We start from the raw sequence: 19,991 nt of genomic DNA, 5'->3' as shown, positions 1-19,991 counted from the left end.
CCCACCAATGACAAATGTCTTCCAATCCGTCAACCGTAATGATGAGCTTCGGCTGGAAGGCACGCAGGTGCTAATGAAGATTCCCCTTCCCGCTGCTGCTTGGGGCAGGTGGGCTTGAGTGGGAGTTCACTTCCAACTCATGCGCGGTGGCCAGAGGGTTTCCAGCCTCCCCAGTTGTTGCCATGGAGAAGGAATTGGATGGCTTTAATACAGCTGTGCAGATGTCTCCCTGGAGACACTCCATGACAAGTTGGACTGGAAGAAGCAAATGAGCAACTATAAGCTTCAACTGTATGAATAAGAGATTGATTGGGCATAGGGGCTGTAAACAGCACTCTGTTCTGGCAGCCTGGGGCCTAGCAAAATGAGATGATCAGTCTGAGAGAGACACACACAGTGCGGCCGCCAGCTCCCCGTAACCTTCCATGCTGAACATCCTGGTCGAGGGGAATCTGCCCAGAGCTAATGACCACCTCCTGTAGGCTCTGCTGAGGCCCGGCCACTCCAGGCCCCAGTTGGCTCTGAACCCATATCTGATGAGTTCTGCCACATGCGTAGCAACTGGTACTTTTTAAATAATGGTGTCTGTCTGATCTCCCCACCAGCTCCCGAGCCAAGTCCGCTTGGCCTCACTGAAGGACGCTGATGGGTACCTGGTGGAGGTCAGAGTCCATGGAGACGTGAATCTCTGGGACCATCTGCCAGTGCTCATTCTAAAGGGACTGATCCCTGCCACGTGGGGACTCCTCGTCCCTGGCCAGACCCAACCGGATCAGGACATTCCATATGCAGGCCAGAGTGACCAATGACCTGGGGAGGAAAGATGAGCTGTGCCTATCAGCATCCCCTCTTGAGCTTTTGGCATTGGGACATTGTAAATCTGGCCAGCAAGGAGTGGCTAAGAGAAGTGAAGCATCAGGGAGACATCCAGGGCTGGGCCAGCAGGAAGCCGGTGACAACAGAGAGTAAAGGAGAGACAGGGAGACAGGGGCTCAGAGACAGGAGTCATTAACTTCCACATCTACCGTTGTTTCCTTCCTCAATGCCCAGGTGTGGTTGTATCAACCACTTTCCTGTATTTCTGATGCTTTGACATCTTGCGACCCTACTGACCCTGGAGGGACTGCCCCTCCCTGGACCAGCTGATCCCAGAGACAGTGGACACCTCACTATGAGAATGTACTTCCAATGCAAACCAACCAATCCGGAGCCCACACCCCCATCACCTCCTCCATCAATTCCAGGTTACTACCCACTTGCCCTAATCCCTCCAGAGCAGGTACCAGACAACTAGCGACAGCCCAGAGCCCACTGAAATCATTCAAATTAGCCCATCCTAAACCCACCTACCCCGCCTCGTCGGTTGCTTTCCATGGAAACCATGGTTAAGGCTCTTGCCTACATCTTTTTTTCTTTTTCCCTCTGCCTCCTGACCAACCCTGGTGCTTCCCCATGTGGCCCTACATGGCAAGACATGCCCCCTCCCTTGGGATCTGTGAACAAAACAAACTACCTTTTCAATGGTAGTTATTTTCTGATCTGGTGATCTTGCCATACCTAAATAATAATAAAACCTGTATTTTAAAACAGTGGTATAGACAGACTCTATCTTCACACCCTTTCAGCTTTGATGGCCTGCCAGACACATGTTGGGGCACCACCCTGCCACCTCCCTTGCAGTCAGGTGGGACATGTCACTGGTCAGGCCAGTGGGCAGTGGGCATCCATGTGATTGCTGGGCAGAGCACTTGACTGCTGGTGGGAAACCCTCTGGCTGTGTCCATTCCCTCTACCACTACAGTGACGCTTCCATTGCATGGGGTCCCTGACAGAGACCACAGGTGATGGACATGGAGAGTCATCTGGACTCCCAGCAGATTGCATGTGAGCAGACGTAGACCTTTGTTGTGCAAAGTCACTGGCATGGAGCTGCTTGTTACGGCACCTTAACCCAGGCTGTCTGAGCAACACACTGGAGGCTGATCCACATATTTGTAATAAATTCCCTGTGACTTACATTGACTCCAATAGGTCCCTGTGCCTTCTATCCAAAATATCCCTGATCAGAATACCGCACCTAGTGGGCAGCATGAGGAGGAGGTTAGCAGGACAGTCGCTGCTACCTTAGAGCCATGGGGGTTTAGCCGGGTCACGGGGTCCCCTTCACCCCAAACTCTTCACCTATAAAATGGGATACTGCCTCCAAAGCTGTGTGAGGGCTAAAGGGATTAATAGTAATTGTTCTAATTGCTTGACGCATATTAACTCGTTTACCTGCCATAGATGTGATCAAGGTGACATCTAACATGGTGCCTGAAGCCTGGGGAAAGCTCTGTAGGTGGGGCCGAGTGGCAGCGTTCTGGGTGTGATGTGAAGATGGCGGGTGGCAGGTTGAAATTTCTGAAGGCAGATCCCCCCCCCACCATATACACTGTCCCACTGTTCTGCCATGTGCCCTTGGCCCCCACCCCTCACCCATCAAGAGGCTGAGGCCAATTCCCATCCCCTTAAATATGGGCAGGCTTGTGACTGCTTTGTCTGATAGAATATGGCAAAAGTGGTGCTGCATTTCATCCCAGCTGGACATAAAATATGATGTAACATTCCCTTGTTCACTGGAACACCCCACTGGGAGCCTCGTGAGGCCTTGTGAGAAGTGTGACCACCCTGAGGCCACCATGCTGTGGGGAAGCCAAGCCCCATGGAAAGGCCAGGAATGGGCTGTGGTCAGCAGCGCTAGCCTCTGGGTCTCCTGACTGAACACCAGACACGTGAGTGAAGATGCCTCCAGAGGACCCCAGCCAGTGAGTCTCTCCCAGCCTCTGAGTCTTCCAGCTGAGGTCTCAGACCCCATGGAGTGGAAGCAAGCTGTCCCCACTGGGCTCTGTCCCAACTCCTGACCCACAGGCTCTGTGAGCAGATGAGAATGACTATCCTTTTAACATAACCAATTTGGGGGTAAGTGGTTAACAGCAATAGCACCTGGAGCAAAGGCAGAGCCAACAGGATTGCTGAGGGGCTGGATCAGAGAGCAGCAGTGATGCCCCAGTATTTACTTGCACCTGGAGTGGAGATGATGGACATCCAGGTAGACCTTCCTGCTGGGCAGGTGCATTGAGCAGTTTGCAATTCAGAGCTAGAGCTGTATGACAATGCAGCGGGTCATCATCAGGCAACGAGGATGGAAGGAGGTCACTCAGAAATTCGTGCAGCTAGAGAAGAGGTCGATCTCCTGGTCCCAGGCGTATCTCCCACAGAAACGCATATATACGTTCACCAAAGCCCCACAAGAATGCTTGCAACAGCAATCTTCATAATGGCCCCAAACCAGAAACAATCCAATCGCCCATCCACAACAGGATGAGGAAATAAACTGTCGTCTGGTTTGACAATGGTGAAAAGAAGAACTGTTGCTCCATAGAGCAATGGATTAACCTCACAGATAGGACATTAAGGGGAAAAAGGTCAGACAGGAAAGGGGATCTGCTTTAGGGTTATCTTCACAGGAGGTTTAAAAAAAAAAAACGGGCAAAACAAACAAACGGATCATCATAGAAATCAGAAGGTGGTAAGAAGGTGGGGGTTGTAGTGGCTGGGAGGTGACCCGGGGAGACCCTTGGGTGCTGGAAACGTCCCATAGCCTGGCCCTTGCTGCGCTGGTACAGGTGCACTCCCTTCATAAACATTCATCAAGCTGTACAGTTTGTACACTTGCCTGCATATGTTATATTCCCCTTTAGAAAGCCTATCAAAAATCTCCCATATTCTCCATGCAGGTGGCTCCGTGCATCACATCAGGATTTTCTGTAACAAAGCTGGGATGAAAGGCAGCTGTATACTTTCAGTCTCTGAACAATCATTTAACCAGAATCTCCTTTCTCTGGGACTCAGGTTTCTGTTTAAGAGAGACTTTTCTTTACTTGCCTCAACTGGTTGGTAACAAGTCCCCAGACCCTATAAATAAAGTACATCTCCCTTCTAGCAAGGTCGGTAATCTCTACACTGTGGTCCTATAATGCCACTGCTGACTAAAATTCATTCAACTGAGAATTAAATACAATTGCTGCTGCATCGCTGCCTTTTCCTAAGACATTTTTCATTTGTATCAATGCATTAAGATTGATCAAAATGAGACATTCATTAAATAATTCTTAAAGTTTCAAGAAATGTATAATTGACTCACTTTAATTATGACATAAATTCACCCCATCGTTTTTATCACACACCTCGTTGTGGCACTGCATAGATGGTTTCCCATCGGTGATGGGGGCACGGCATCCCACTGATCAGGAGCAAGGGTCCCAGCCAGGGTCACACCTGAAGAGTGAACTGGCTTTAAAGGAGAAGACATGACAGCCTTCTGTGTGATGATTTACTCACACTTGAAAATTCAGAGGATAAGATGTGACCCTGGAATAGGTTTGGTGGGGAAATTAGTGCCCAGAGTCCAGGATCCAGCCCTGGAGAGGGCAATGTCACCGCTATAGCAGGCTGTCCCTGACGACCCCATCCAATTCCTCATTAATCTCTTTGGTGTTACGTGAGCCAAAGGTAATACGGGCTTAACGGTAACAGAAACGAGGTCTGCAGGAAGCAGGGACCAGTCAGAGTTCTCCCCCATCCCCCACCCAGACAACTGCATAGGTGTTCCCCCTGCTCCCCCCCGGTCCAGTAATGGGTCTGGACACTCCCACCAGCCCCCAACTCATCTTATGTCATATTACATGGTCTGCATTCCTTTCCAGTAAACAAAAAATGCTGGAAGAATTAAGTGTCTTCAGGAACCAAACGTCCCTCTTGGCTCAGAGAAGCTGAGACGGTGAAAGAAACCAATGTGCATTTGCTACAAATGTCACAATAAGCTTATGACTCTGGACGGATGGATTTTTTTTTTTTTTGCGGTACGCGGGCCTCTCACTGCTGTGGCCTCTCCTGTTGCAGAGCACAGGCTCCGGACGCACAGGCTCAGCAGCCATGGCTCACGGGCCCAGCCGCTCCACGGCATGTGGGATCTTCCCGGACCGGGGCACGAACCCATGTGCCCTGCATCGGCAACCAGACTCCCAACCACTGCGCCACCAGGGAAGCCCTGGAGGGATAGATTTCGAAAGCCTGCCCTCCTCTGTGCCTTTACAGAGACTGGCGTCTGTGATCCACACAGACCTGGATGGAAAGGGACCCTTTGAAATAAGCTTCATTTTTCATTGTTCTCCCCTAGAGCCTTTTAGCTGCATTTCACTTTTAAGCAGCATTGTAGTCGTCTTTTTTGCTTGTTTGTTTATTTTGTTGTCGTTTGTACTCAAGGATCCTCAAGACATTGTGACTATTGGAGGGAGGGGTCCTGGACCATAACCCTTCAGAAAGATAGGTGGATAGAGAATAAGTGGAAAAGAAAGGGGGGAAGGAAGGGAGGAAAGAAGGAAACACGGCTAATCCATTTACAGATGATGAAACCAAGCCCCAAAGAGGTCCCCTGACTTGTCCACAGTACACAGCTTGTCAGAAACAGAGCTGAGTGAGGAACCCGGTTGCCCACCTGCGGTCTGGTCCTCCTTCCACTGTGCTGCACAGCTGGGATTCTCAGGATCTTTCTAGAATATATGGACTTGAGCTAGACCTTGAAGACGAAAGATGTCTAGACAGCCCAGTTGCGGTAACAGGGGACACCTGACTGCTGTATGTCCATTTCTCAAGTTTTGGGAAACCCCAAGTTTCTCTCTCTCTCTCCCCTCTTTCTTTCTCTCCTCACATTTTCTGAGACTTTTTCTCAGCCAGAAACTTGTACATGGAGATACAGAAGGAAGCACCACCTGCTTGGTATTGAGGAGCTCAGACTAGACTAGGGGTGTCAGAGGGACCTGTGGGTCCCATGAACCAGGAAATGACAGATGTTGCCTGGACGAGCTCCAGTCTCTCAGCTCTAACTTGGCCACCCCACGCCCTCCTCCACATAACTCCACCCTGACTCTCACTTACAGCTGTTTCCCCAAGCACTCATCCTGGGGTGTCAAGGAAAGATACTCGATAAGCACATCTTTTTTTGATAGGGACCTCATACAAGCTGTAGGGAAGTAACGGTCATTGCGACTGGACACTTTTGGATTTCCTTTCCTTGGAAAACTCAGGATGGGGATGATACCCTTCATGGGACATTTGTAAGCGAGGAAGGTAGGAGAATGTACACAGGATGGCCAGGATTCCTTCTGGGCTGATGATTTAATGATCTTTGGTTTTCTTCTTAAAACGTACACACACAGGTAAGATTTGTCTGACCTGATCGTGCATTTTCTTCTGAATATCCTGCAGTTTGTGCACTGCCGTTCTCCTTAGCACAGAAGACTCCTTTCTCTGTTTCAAAGTCACCTACGCCTCGGTCATTCCAAGCTGTATTTGGTGAACATTGATAAAGTGCAGTGTGCCAGCCACCCTGGGTGGAACACGCACTGGTTAAATATGTTGGGAGAGATTATGAGAGTTTTGACAATACTTCTAAGCGGCTTATGTGTTAGTTTCACCTTTCGCCAAACATCTGTTATGAGGATTTAGATAAGATGTCTCCTGAGTGATGTTATAACCCACACACCGTCACCTACCCCTCCTCGTCACCCCCGGGAAGAGAGGAACAATTTCACTGCAGAAGATTCAAACTTGTTTTGGGTGTTAAGGTCTCAGCTCCACACAAGAGTTTGGCCACGTGAGTAAAGGTCACACTATAATGATGCCTGGGTCTTCAACACACACTCAGACAAGCCCATTCTTGGCCACTGCAGACCTGGATACCCTAATCTAAGTAGAGCTAAGGGTATTTGGTCAGATGTAGGAGTGAACTCCAGGACCATCCCTAGCAGACTGCATTCATGCAATTCCATACCTTTGGCCATAACCGCAGTGTCCTCCCACTGTGGGCAGGCACCATTCCCTGCCCTGGGCTTGGCCACAGGACACGATTCGGCGAATGGCATGTTAGTAAATGATTGCAAGCAAAGTCTTGAAAGCACTTTAGCCATTGGAGTGGTTAGCTCATACCCAAGCTGGCCTGTGCTCCCAAGCCAAGCATGGAGCTGAGGCCCCAGCTGACATGAGCAAACTCAAAGTAACCCAGACCCACTGTATTAGCCATGGTTCCCCAGGGAGGCAGAACCATTAGGATGTATAGAGCTGGAGATAGAAACATAGGTATTCCTATCCATAATATATATATTATAACACATGTATATGTACATTTAAATATATGTATTATAATATGTACATGTACATTTCTATTTATATTTCTACATATATATGGAAAGAGAGTCCTTATAAGGAATTGGCTCATCCATTATGGAGGCTGAGAATTCCCGTGAGCTGCTGTCTGCAGGCTGGACATCCAGGAAAGCTAGTGGTTAAATTCAGTTCAAGTCTGAAGACCTGAAACCAGGAGCATGAAGGGCAGGAGACAGATGTTCCAGTCCTGCAGTCAGACAGACAATACAATCCTGCCCAGTCTTCTTATTCTTTTTTTTTTTTTTAATGAATGATCATTTCAATTTTAATATTTGGGAATTTTAATTTTTTTGGCATGAGTCTACAAATGAGTATTACAGATGTTGTATAGTTTTAATAGTATGGAATTAAAATCCTCAAAGTGTAACAAATCCCGACTAACCTGAGAATTACTGAGGTGAAACAATAAAATCACCGAAAAACACCACTGTCGATGATTAACACTTACATTAGTCCTAGGACATATAATGAAATGCTACTTTCTCTTCCAAAAGCAGAAAATGCAGTTGAACAATTACTGCATGACACCCTCCAATTTATAGTTGGTGTTAACAGATTTTTTTTTTATCAATCTTATACACATCAGTGTATACATGTCAATCCCAATCGCCCAATTCAGCACACCACCATCCCCACCTCACCGTGGTTTTCCCCCCTTGATGTCCATACGTTTGTTCTCTACATCTGTGTCTCAACTTCTGCCCTGCAAACCGGCTCATCTGTACCATTCTTCTAGGTTCCACATACATGCATTAATATACGATATTTGTTTTTCTCTTTCTGACTTACTTCACTCTGTATGACAGTCTCTAGATCCATCCACGTCTCAACAAAGGACTCAATTCTGTTCCTTTTTATGGCTGAATAATATTCCATTGTATATATGTACCACAACTTCTTTATCCATTCGTCTGTCCATGGGCATTTAGGTTGCTTCCATGACCTGGCTATTGTAAATAGTGCTGCAATGAACATTGGGGTATGTGTGTCTTTTTGAATTATGGTTTTCTCTGGGTATATGCCCAGTAGTGGGATTGCTGGATCATATGGTAATTCTATTTTAAGTTTTTTAAGGAACCCCCATACTGTTCTCCATAGTGGCTGTATCAATTTACATTCCCACCAACAGTGCAATAGGGTTCCCTTTTCTCCTCACCCTCTCCAGCATTTGTTGTTTGTAGATTTTCTGATGATGCCCATTCTAACCGATGTGAGGTGATACCTCATTGTAGTTTTGATTTGCATTTGTCTAATAATTAGTGATGTTGAGCAGCTTTTCATGTGCTTCTTGGCCATCTGTATGTCTTCTTTGGAGAAAGGTCTATTTAGGTCTTCTGCCCATTTTTGAATTGGGTTGTTGTTTCTTTAATATTGAGCTGCATGAGCTGTTTATATATTTTGGAGATTAATCCTTTGTCCATTGATTCATTTGTAAATATTTTCTCCCATTCTGAGGGTTGTCTTTTCATCTTGTTTATAGTTTCCTTTGCTGTGCAAAAGCTTTGAAGTTTCATTAAGTCCCATTTGTTTATTTTTGTTTTTATTTCCATTACTGTAGGAGGTAGATCAAAAAAGATCTTGCTGTGATTTATGTCAAAGAGTGTTCTTCCTATGTTTTCCTCTAAGAGTTTTATAGTGTCCGGTCTTACATTTAGTTCTCTAATTCATTTTGAGTTTATTTTTGTGTATGATGTTAGGGAGTGTTCTAATTTCATTCTTTTACATGTAGCTGTCCAGTTTTCCCAGCACCACTTATTGAAGAGACTGTCTTTTCTCCATTGTATATCTTTGCCTCCTTTGTCATAGATTAGTTGACCATAGGTGCATGGGTTTATCTCTGGGCTTTCTATCTTGTTCCATTGATCTATGTTTCTGTTTTTGTGCCAGTACCATGTTGTCTTGATTACTGTGGCTTTGTAGTATAGTCTGAAGTCAGGGAGTCTGATTCCTCCAGCTCCGTTTTTTTCCCTCAAGACTGTTTTGGCTATTCGTAATCTTTTGTGTCTCCATACAAATTTTAAAATGATTCAGTCTTATTATTCTATTCATGCCCTCAACAGATCATATAATGCCCACACACACTGGGAAGGGGGACCTGCTGTACTCGGTCTGTGATCCAAATATTCATCTCATTCGGAAACACAGTCACAGACACTCAGAAAACGTTTGTCCAGATATCTGGATACCCCACCCCTAATTCCTGGTCAAGTTGACACATAAAATTGACTGTCACCCTCACAAAACCCCACAGAAGCAGGAGCAATGTGTGGGTCTCTCTCTGTGTCCCTGAAGTTTTATGATCTCTACACAGAAAAACGGAGTGAAAATTGTTAACATTCATCTAAGACTCAATGTGTGCCAGGCTCCAGTCTAAGGGCTGTAAAATCCCATCAAACCAAATGTTGACTTCAACTTTGTCAGGCAAATAGGGTTTTTCATGCCTTTACAGATGAGGAAACGGAGGCACAGGGACGTTAAATCACTTGTCCAATACCTCATGGCCAATAAGTGGTGAAGGCAAGAATCTATACCAAGAAAATGCACCATAGTATTTGCTGGGCACTCTGTGTCACATACCAGCACAGCACTGTTACTATTGCTGCTAGTAACAATGGCAGCATTACTGTCAATATTACTACTGATGTTTTTAGTATAATATCACTAACACTATGACTATACTAATAGTAAAACTATTAATGGTGGTATTACTATTACTATTCAGGTATTTAGGTATTATAAATCCTTTCTAAGCAAAGGAACTGCATAGCACAAGCTGTCATATATGGACAAGCTAAGGCTTACTTTTCCTCTAAGTTTTTTTTTTTAATTGAAGTATAGTTGGTTTACAATGTGTTAATTTCTGCTGTACAGAAAAGTTATTCAATTATACATATATATACATTCTATTTTTATATTTTTTTCCATTATGGTTTACCATAAGATACTGAATATAGTACTCGGTTCTATACAGTAAGACCTTGTTGTTTCCTCTAAGTTAATGTATTGTACTCGTCCTTCCGCCAGTCTGTAAACTACTAAATGGCACCCCCAGAACCTTGCAGCAACCCTGGCACACAGCAGGAACTCAGTAAATGATTGTGGAGTGCCTAGACACCTGTCCACAGACAGCAGGATTAAGGCGAGGTCTGTGATGGTTTACAAGATAAAATTGAGGGTCTACATCAGGGCTGGGACTAGGGTGAGGCAAATGAGACATAGCAGGGAGGTCACTTTCCAGAGGAACTTGCACCTGTATGACCCCCAAAGCAAGCAGCCCTGTTCTCTACAAAAATGCCCAGTAAGTCCCAGGCCTGCTCTATTCAGAGTCAACCTTCAACTCTCCTGTGAAAGGAGCTGCAACTAACACTCAGTCTAACTGGTTTTTCTTAAATGATTTGGGGAATGCCTCCCATGATTAGTCTGCCATTGTAAGGAGATTCCATTCCCTGGTATCTGATGACAGGTGGATTAGGAGGTGGCCTAGGTGCTGGCTGAAAATAAGAAAGAAGCCTCTATGTCACAGTTGCCACCACCCTGCAGGTAACGGATCCAACACAGGTAACAGAGAGATGAATTCTCCTGAGTATCCCCCAAAACTCCAAAGTAAGACTTTCCATAATAAACTCAAATTCCCTTTGCTGTAAATATTCTTATTTACCCTTCTACAAAGGACACACACCCAACTAATGAGAGGGGAACCTTATTTAATTTTTAAACATGCTTTCAGGAAACGTAGCCAGCTTATAAGATGATTTAGTGAGTAAACATTATACTTGCTCTAAAGAGGAAAAAGAACTTTGCTTTCTAGTTCATGGCACTGAACACCCTGAAGAGTGCCGCTGTTGTTTAATGAAAAGAAAAGGGAGATGCTCACATACGTACAACAGAAACTGATGACTTAACAGAGACATGCACAAATCCAAATGGAAAATATGGGCTCTCTGGCTGGGTTAAGAGCAGAAAGCCATATTGTGCTGAGTGGCTTGTTTCCTGATCAGTCCATGTCCTTTGTTCCTGGTCTAAATTGCATCTGGGAAAGAAATGTAGCTAAATGTTCTGTGCCTGCCACTCGAGAGGATGGTGATGCATGACCTGCAGAGGGACGATTCCACAGGGGAGGAAGGAGTAGCCAAGGAACCTAGTCTCAGCCATGTGGGTTGTAGGGAGGGAGTGTGAGGTTATCTCTGAAAGGGAAAAGCCAGAGGAAGGTGTGGTCCATCCAGGTCATTGGCAGAGGTCATCTGCAGGGCAGAAAGGCCAACAGCCCACCCACTCCAGGCAGGGCTTCTCCCTTCCTCTTCCCACATTGAAATGCATGTGTTTGGGATTAACAGATACCCACTACTATATATAAAATAGATAACCAGCAAGAACCTACTGTATAGCACAGGGAACTATACTCAGTATCTTGTAATAACCTATAAGGGAAAACAATCTGAAAAAGAATAGATGTATATGTATGTATACCTGAACCACTTTGCTGTACACCTGAAACTAACTCAACATTGTAAATCAACTATGCTTCAATAAAAAAAGAAAAAGAAGGGTTTCCCTGGTGACACAGTGGTTGAGAGTCCGCCTGCCAATGCAGGAGACACGGGTTCGTGCCCTGGTCCGGGAAGATCCCACATGCCGCGGAGCGGCTGGGCCCGTGAGCCATGGCCGCTGAGCCTGCGCGTCCGGAGCCTGTGCTCCGCAATGGGAGAGGCCACAACAGTGAGAGACCCATGTACCGCAAAAAAAAAGAAGAAATGCAGGTCCCTCTTCTGGCTGCCTGAGCTGCAGAGACCCAGGAAGCGTAACTTTGCTTCTTGATTGACAAGGACTCTAGACCCAACTCTAGGACACCAGAACTTTCCACTGTCCATGTCAGAGCAAAACTTACCAGGAGGATTGGCATAAGCATAGCTTCTATTTTTCATTTTAATGACAAAGAAAGTGTTTATGATTTAATGCTCTCTGAGGAAGGAATACTGGGTCAAATGTGAAATATGACCACAACCACAAAAAAATTGTGAGTGAAAAGAACAGAATACAGTAAAGCCAAATAATAGCTCTGGTTCCTCCAGTGGTGAGATTGTTACAGATTTTGTTCCTTTTTTAAAAAAGTTTCCTCCCACAATTAGCTTACAGGACTTTTATAATGCAAAAAGTTACACAGCACTACCAATGGTATTTAAAGAAAGAAAAATGGCTAACTGGCATTCTGGTCTTACATGCTAAAGAGAAAGTGGGGGAGGGATAAATTAGGAGTTGGGGGTTAACATATACACACTACTATATATAAAATAGATAGTCAACAAGGATCTACTGTTCAGCACAGAGAACTGTACTTAATAATTTGTAATAACCTATAAGGGAAAAGAATCTGAAAAAATAGATATATATGTATGTATAACTGAATCACTTTGCTGTACACCTGAAACTAACACAACATTGTAAATCAACTATACTTCAATTAAAAAAAGAATAAGACAAATTTAAAAAGAGAGAGGAGCTCCAGAGACAGAGGTGAATAAAATGACTCAAAGGGAACGGAAGTCCGTGATAAGACTTCTTGACAGACCTGAGCTTGAACTACAGCAGCATCAAGAGAAACCAGTTTACAGCCAGGAGAAAGCCCTGCAAAGTTCACTTTCATTATGTGTTTTAAAAGATTTCTATAACTCCAGGCCCTTAACTGTGTTTGGGGACAAAAATTGTTTCCAAGAGGAGCTGACAGACTGTCACATTGGAGAAAATTATTTTAAAACTATGGGTCCACGGAGCCTGCACTTTGAAGGACAAAAAGGGTGAACGGGATCCCTCCCTATGAGGAGGAAACTTGTGGGTCCCTCTCGGATGAGAGCAGAGACACAGCATGATGCTCTCCACCCCTGTCCTCACAACCCCCCTCCCGCCACCTAGGGAAGCTAAGGGTGTCTGACTTCTGGCAGGAATCCTCCCAGGAGAGAAAGCCGAACACTTGGCAAACTAAAGGACATCGGCTCTGAGAGATCAGGGTGGAGAGACGTCTCCTGCTGGAGAGATGGGCTGGAAATGGAGACATCCCCACATCACGTGAATTGCTCAAGGTTCACCCAAGCTGATGAGGGAAAAGCTTTTGGGGAATCACACGACTCTGCAAAAATGTAGGCTCTCCGAAAGAAAGGAGAGAACCAAGGGGAATTTAACATGATTTCCAGGAATCCCTACAGAGCTGAGGAACACTGAGAGCAGGTACGCACCACTCTGTGAGGAGGCCCACCTTGAAGTGAGCTGCTGTTTTCTGTTCCCCCTCTGGTTAAGAAATCCTATTTCAGAGCCATGTTTTTGTCTCTCATCCTAGCCCGCACTGAGATACAGGACAATCAGTGCTGGTTAAGGACTTCTGGTGGATTAGCCCCTTAACCCTAAACAATCCCACCTCTGCCCCACACCACGTCTTCAGGACGGGAATGGAGACACCCTGTGCCTGCCCTATTTACACCCCCTTGTAGGGGAAGTCATCCCCATCACTGGCCCCATGGGAAGGGCAATGGCTGCGCGATGCACCGTATCATCCTGGCCCCTGCTGGCACTGACTGGGCAGATGCTGGACGCTGGACCATCACCATGCACAGGTGACCTACAGCCCATGACCCAGCATGAAGGGATGAGCTGAACCCAGGAGATGCCTCACTCAGCACTGGAGATGGGAACCAGACAGGCATCAGCTGGGACTGACATCTGATGATGCTCCCAGAGGCTCTGAGAGCAGAGGTCAAGACAGGTGGGCCACAGGGAGCCCAGGCACATGCGAGGAGTGGGGATGAGGAAGAAGAAACCATGGGTGGGGCCTGGGAGAAAGGACCAGGCAGAGATGGACAGAGAGAAATGGAATAAGCAGCGAGCCCATCCAGGACACATGCACCCGTTCATGGAAAGGAAACCAAAAGTAAAATAGGAAATTAGAAGTGGAGCCACTTGGGAAGTAAATGGGAGGGGCCCCCTGGGTGAGTGAGCTCAGAGGCCCCAGGTCCATGAGGGTCCATCCCCGGGGTGGGGGGTGGGGCTGGGGGCTGGGGGCTGGATGCAAAGTAAACCCCAAAGAGAGGCCAGGTGCCCCACCAGGAGGAGGTCCTTTCACAGTGTGGGTCTGGGGGCTCTGCTCTCGACAACCAAACAGGGGTCTTATCTCCACCTGTTTCTCTGCCGCCTCCCATCCAGCATGGGCCTGACAACCAGAACAGGAGAGCAGCCCTCAGCAGGACGGCACTTTGGGAGCATCGCTGCTGAAGTGGGTCTGTGGCCCTGCCTTGGGAACATGTGCTTTCCTGACGCCGTCTGTGAGACACCCGCCTGGAAGGGGCCTCACACACCCCAACTGCTGTTCTGCTTGTGAAATTTTCAGATGGTTCCTTGTCACCTGTACCTTCCTTGTTTTCAATAAGCAGGTTGGTCAGTGTTCAAACTTCCAGGTATGAGGTGAGTAAGTTCTGTGGACGTGATGCACAGCAAGGTGACCATAGGTAACAACACTGTATTGAGTACCCAAAAGGGCTAAGAGAGTAAATATTAAAAGTCCACACCACGCACAGGCACACACACACACACATACATACACAAACACACAATATACACACATACATACACAAACACAATACACACACACACAAACACACATATATACACAAACACATACACACACACATACACACACAACACACACATACATACACACACATACACAGATAGACACACACAGTACACACATACACACATACATAAACGCACATACACACACACAAATAAGTATGTGAGGCGACGGAAGTGTTAATTAATGTTATTATGGTGATCATTCCCCAATATATACATGTACCAAGTCATCACTTTGTACACCTTAAATTTACACGCAGTGTCAATCCAGTCTCAGTAAAGCTGGAGAAAGATAAGCAACTGCCTATGTTCCCGCCTGCCCTTCCCCCACAGTCTGTCCCTCCGCTCCCTGACCTGTACCCCTGTCCCAGGCTGCCAGGGTGGTTCTTCCTCCTCAGCATCAGGCCCCACCTTTCCCACTCCCGAGCCTCTGTGCATGCTGTTCCTGCCACCCGGACACCCTTCCTTCATTCCAGGCCTATGGAGACCCTTTCCATCCTCCAAGAATCGCTGTAAAAACTACCTCTTCTTTATGCTGGTGGTCCCATAACGGTGGGTTCAGTGTCCCTCGATGACCCGCATAGCACTGGCTCCTTTTATGACACCTCTGATTCCTCCTCCTGCTTTAAAAAGGCAGGTGAGAAGAAGCAAAAAGGTCACAGGGCCTGTAGGCAGAAACATACGTGTGAGTCCCAGACATGCCAAACGTGGCCAAATCAGTCCCAGTGGCGGTCACTCGCTACCCTTTCCGCACCACCTGCCCTGTGCTGGGCTCTAACAGATAGTGGTTAATCCTCACAACACTCCAGCGAGAGGGAGACCATAATAAGGCCCATTTTGGAGGTGGGGAAACCTACGCACCGTGTCTAGGACCGCACAGCTGTGAGGGGAGAGAGGCTTCCACCCAGGCAGTCTCGCTAGGGCACCTGTGTGCCTCCTGGAGCCGGTGGAAGCAGCATCAACCTCTCTGGCTAAAGTGTCCCCTGGTGTGAAATGGAGAAAATGAACACCACCACCCATCACTCATTCATTCACTCAAGAAACAATAGCCCCACTCAGAGGGCCCCCGTGGGCAGGAGGCATGACAGCCTGAGACCTTTATGGATGCTTGCCTGCTTCTCCCCTCCATGGGTGGTCCGCCCAGCCCCTCTCAATGGCCCCTCCCGGCAGACACCGCAGGCACCCGGGACACTGGTTTCCCCAAACTCTGCTGCAATCCCAGTTGTGTTGAATAAAATAGTTGAAGCATGGGCCACCCCCTCAAATGGCTCACTGTGATGATCACACAATGGAAATAGACTTTTCAGTGGATAATCACATACACTAATGGAGGGACATGATCACAACCCCATATGTTGGTAAAAGTGACCAGTGCTGGGACTCCCTGGTGGTCTGATGGTTAAGACTCCAAGCTTCCAATGCAGGGGGTGAGGGTTCGATCCCTGGTCGGGGAACTAAATCCCACATGCCACATGGTGCGTGGTGTGGCCAAAAGAAAAAGAGTGACCAGCGCTGAGCAAACCCCAGCTCAGACATGCAGCCGGGATGTCCGCAGGGCTTAGTTCAGAGCTCAGAAGACTTTCCTATAAGGAGCCAGATGGTAACTCTCTTAGGCTTTGTGGGTCAAGAAGTGAACTTGCACAAAGCACCGAGCTGATCTCCCTGTGCTATGCGGCTGCTTCCCACTAGCTATCTACCTTACGTTTGATAGGGAGGGTGGGAGGGAGGGTGACGCAAGCAGGAAGAGATATGGGAACATATGTATATATATAACTGATTCATTTTGTTGTGAAGCTGAAACTAACATACCATTGTAAAGCAATTATGCTCCAATAAAGATGTTTAAAAAAAAAATAAAATAAAAAAAATAAATAAATAAGTAAATAAATAAATAAAAGACTTCCCTACTGAAAAAAAAAAAAAAAAAAAAGAAGTGAACTTGCGAATATGATGTAGGTACTTTTTTTTAATTGGAATATAGTTGATTTACAATGTTGTGTTAGTTTTTGGTGTAGAGCAAAGTGATTCAGTTATACATATATATATGCTCTTTTCCATATTCTTTTCCATTATGGTTTATTACAGGATATTGGACATAGTTCCTTGTGCTATACAGTAGGAACTTTATTGTTCATGTATGTACTTATATAACGAAAGGAAACAAAATGTCACACGTTTTTATTGATGGCTGTTATAATAATTGAGTAACATTCTTGCGGGGCAAGAATAAAATTTTTGTTTCTAGGGTAACATTTTGCTTAACTGGGTTTAAAGTTGGTGATTCCTTTCACCAGTTCAGTTGCAATATGCGTGTAGATAAGCCATTCTCAGCTCACGGTCAGTAGGGAAACAGGCAGCGGCTGGATTTGGACTTTGGGCTGCTGTATGGGTTTCCTGTGTCTGCTGTAAAAATTTGCCACAATCTTAATGGCTTCAAACAACACAATTTATTATCATTCAGTTCTAGAGGTCAGAAAGCCAAAAATGGGTCTCACTGAACAAAAATCAAAGTGTGGGCAAGGTTGTGTCCTTCTGGAGGCTCCAGGGAAGAATCCCTTCCCTAGCCTCCTCCAGCTTCTAGAGGCTCCTACATTCCTTGCTTGGGTCCCCACCCAGGAGTCACCTCACTTCTACCTCTGCTTCCATCATCACGTAACCTTGGGCTTCCCTCTTTCCCTTGTTAGGATCCTGTAATGACATCGCCCCCACCCTCCACCCCGCAATAACCCAAGATCATCTCAAGGCCCTTCATCACATCTGTGAAGTCCCTTCTGCTGCATAAGGTCTCATATTTACAAGTTGTGGAGTGTAGGACCTGCCCATCTTTGGTAAGGTCCCTATTCTTCCTGCCACTCTGAAGCTTGCAGACCCCTGTTTTGTTCACTGATGCTCATGTAAATGATACATGAAGGTAAAATGACAGTTGTAGTTCAAATGAGAAATCTGAGGCCCTCCGTTACTTGTATAAAGGCTCAGAGCTGGTGAAATAGAGACCCTGAATTCAGCCTGGGTTCCCACTCCCCAAGAGTGCATTGCCATCTGAGCCGTTATTGAAATTCTACATGGGAAGGGCAAGGTCCACCCCTTGCCTGCAGTGCCTGGTACACAGCTACTGAGAAGGAGGTTTCCAGAATATATTCTCAAAGCAAATCAATGTAGCGATTGTTTAATATGCCCCAGTTTAACTGGAGAATCAACTTTCACCCTGATGTTTTGACATGAGAATATGCAAACTGTAGAGGTCATGGTGATTCTGTGGAGGCCTGTTAATTAAGCCAGCAAACCCCACCAGCACCAAGGCTGACCCAATCCACCAGGACCCACCCACCAACCCCAGGGGTCACGTGACTGAGAGGCCCGAGAGCCATCCAAACTCTGACCGCTCTGTTGCTTTCCACCATCCTCTACTCGACAATTTTCTCTTTAAAGTTCTTGTAGGTATCGTACGTTGTGTGCCTTCCTCCAGCCAGAAGGTGAGTGGGTGAGCAAGAAGCTGGTCTTTCTGGTTCCCTATGGTCTCCCGCTCCTAGACCAGTGCCTGGCACATAGTAGATGCTCAATAAATGTTTGTGAAAGGGAAGAAAGAAAGAGAGAAATGGAGGGAGAGAGAAGAGAGGAAGGAAGGAAGGAAGGGAGGAATGGAGGGAGAGAGGGAGGGAGGGAGGAAAGAAGAAAGGAAAAGAAAGAAAGAAAGGAAGAAAGAAAGATAAAGAAAGAAAGAAAGGAAGAAAGAAAGGGAGGAAGGAAGGAAGGAAGGGAGGAAAGGAAGGAAGGGAGAAAGAAAGAGGGAGGATGGGAGGGAGGAGGGAGGGAGGGAGGAAAGAAGAAAGGAAAAGAAAGAAAGGAAGAAAGAAAGAGAAAGAAAGGAAGAAAAGGAAGGAAGGAAGAAAGAAAGGGAAGAAGGGAGGAAGCAAGGAAGGAAGGGAGGGAGGAAAAGAAGGAAGGGAGAAAGAAAGAGGGAGGACGGGAGGGAGGAGGGAGGGAGGGAGAAAAGAATATATAAGGAAACCGCTTCTTCAAAATTAATCTTGACTAGAGATATAGAAACACCCTCCTGGGCCTGATGCAGTACGAATGTCCTGGGAGAGGTGAGGTAGTACTTTAAAAGGTCCTCAGTCTCACCTGAATGTGTAAGTTCTAGAACCTTCCCAGATTAAGTAAGAGGACATGGGAGGTGGAGAGAATCATAAGACCAGAGGGCCCTCCTTGGTGTTGCTGAGGTCTGGCTCTGCCCTCGGGTCCACTCTTTGCTCCCTGCACCCTGCTCCACTGTGCTCCATGGGATTCAGGGAGAAAAGCCACTGGAAGGAAGTTAGGCAGGTGCCATGGTGGCCACCACATGCAGAGCAGACGACAGGCACAGAAGTAGTCAATCTGCATTAGCCTCCTGTTAGCAATATCCCCAGTTTTGCATCTGAGTAAACAGAGGCACCGAGAAGTTAAGAAAATTTGTCTGAGGTTAAAATATCCGCAGGAAGCTTATTTGTCAGCTCACCAAGTGGTTCTCAGCACCTGGTGGCCCTCTCTGCCTGGTCGAGAAGCTCACTGTCCATGATGGGTTCCCCTGGATGTCTGTTTATCATCTTTATGCTTTTTGTGATATGCTTATGCCACCTGTACTATCATTCACTTAATATGATTTATTCACTCACCATTCTTTTAGGAGCAATTTGGGTACTATTGCCATATATGGAAAACTGTTATCATTTGACATAAATGGAATATAACCATAAAAATAAATGCAATGAAAACAGACACCTAAATTTTTAAAAATACATCTCTGTGTGTATGCCCATGTGTAGAAATCACAGGTACATTTGAAAGCAAAATTTCTGACCTGTAAATAACAAAGAAGTTGTAATAATAATACTACCAGCTATGAAGTCTATGTACAAAACAAGGTTTAGAAGTGTAAAATGTAAAAACCAAAATCAAGCCACACCTTTACTGGAAATAGACTTAAGGCTTCCCTTCCTTCTCCAAACCCTGGGATTGGGAATAATTTTTTTATGCAAGTCCCAGTCTAGAAAATAGGTTTCCATCCACGTCTCCACTTTCAGACACAAGACACTGTCAGCAAAGACATCAACTACACATAGAAAACATTTATG

The sequence above is a fragment of the Orcinus orca genome, chromosome 1 (assembly GCF_937001465.1).
Source record: "Orcinus orca chromosome 1, mOrcOrc1.1, whole genome shotgun sequence".
Taxonomy (NCBI): domain Eukaryota; kingdom Metazoa; phylum Chordata; class Mammalia; order Artiodactyla; family Delphinidae; genus Orcinus; species Orcinus orca.
This window is presented reverse-complemented; position numbering follows the sequence as displayed.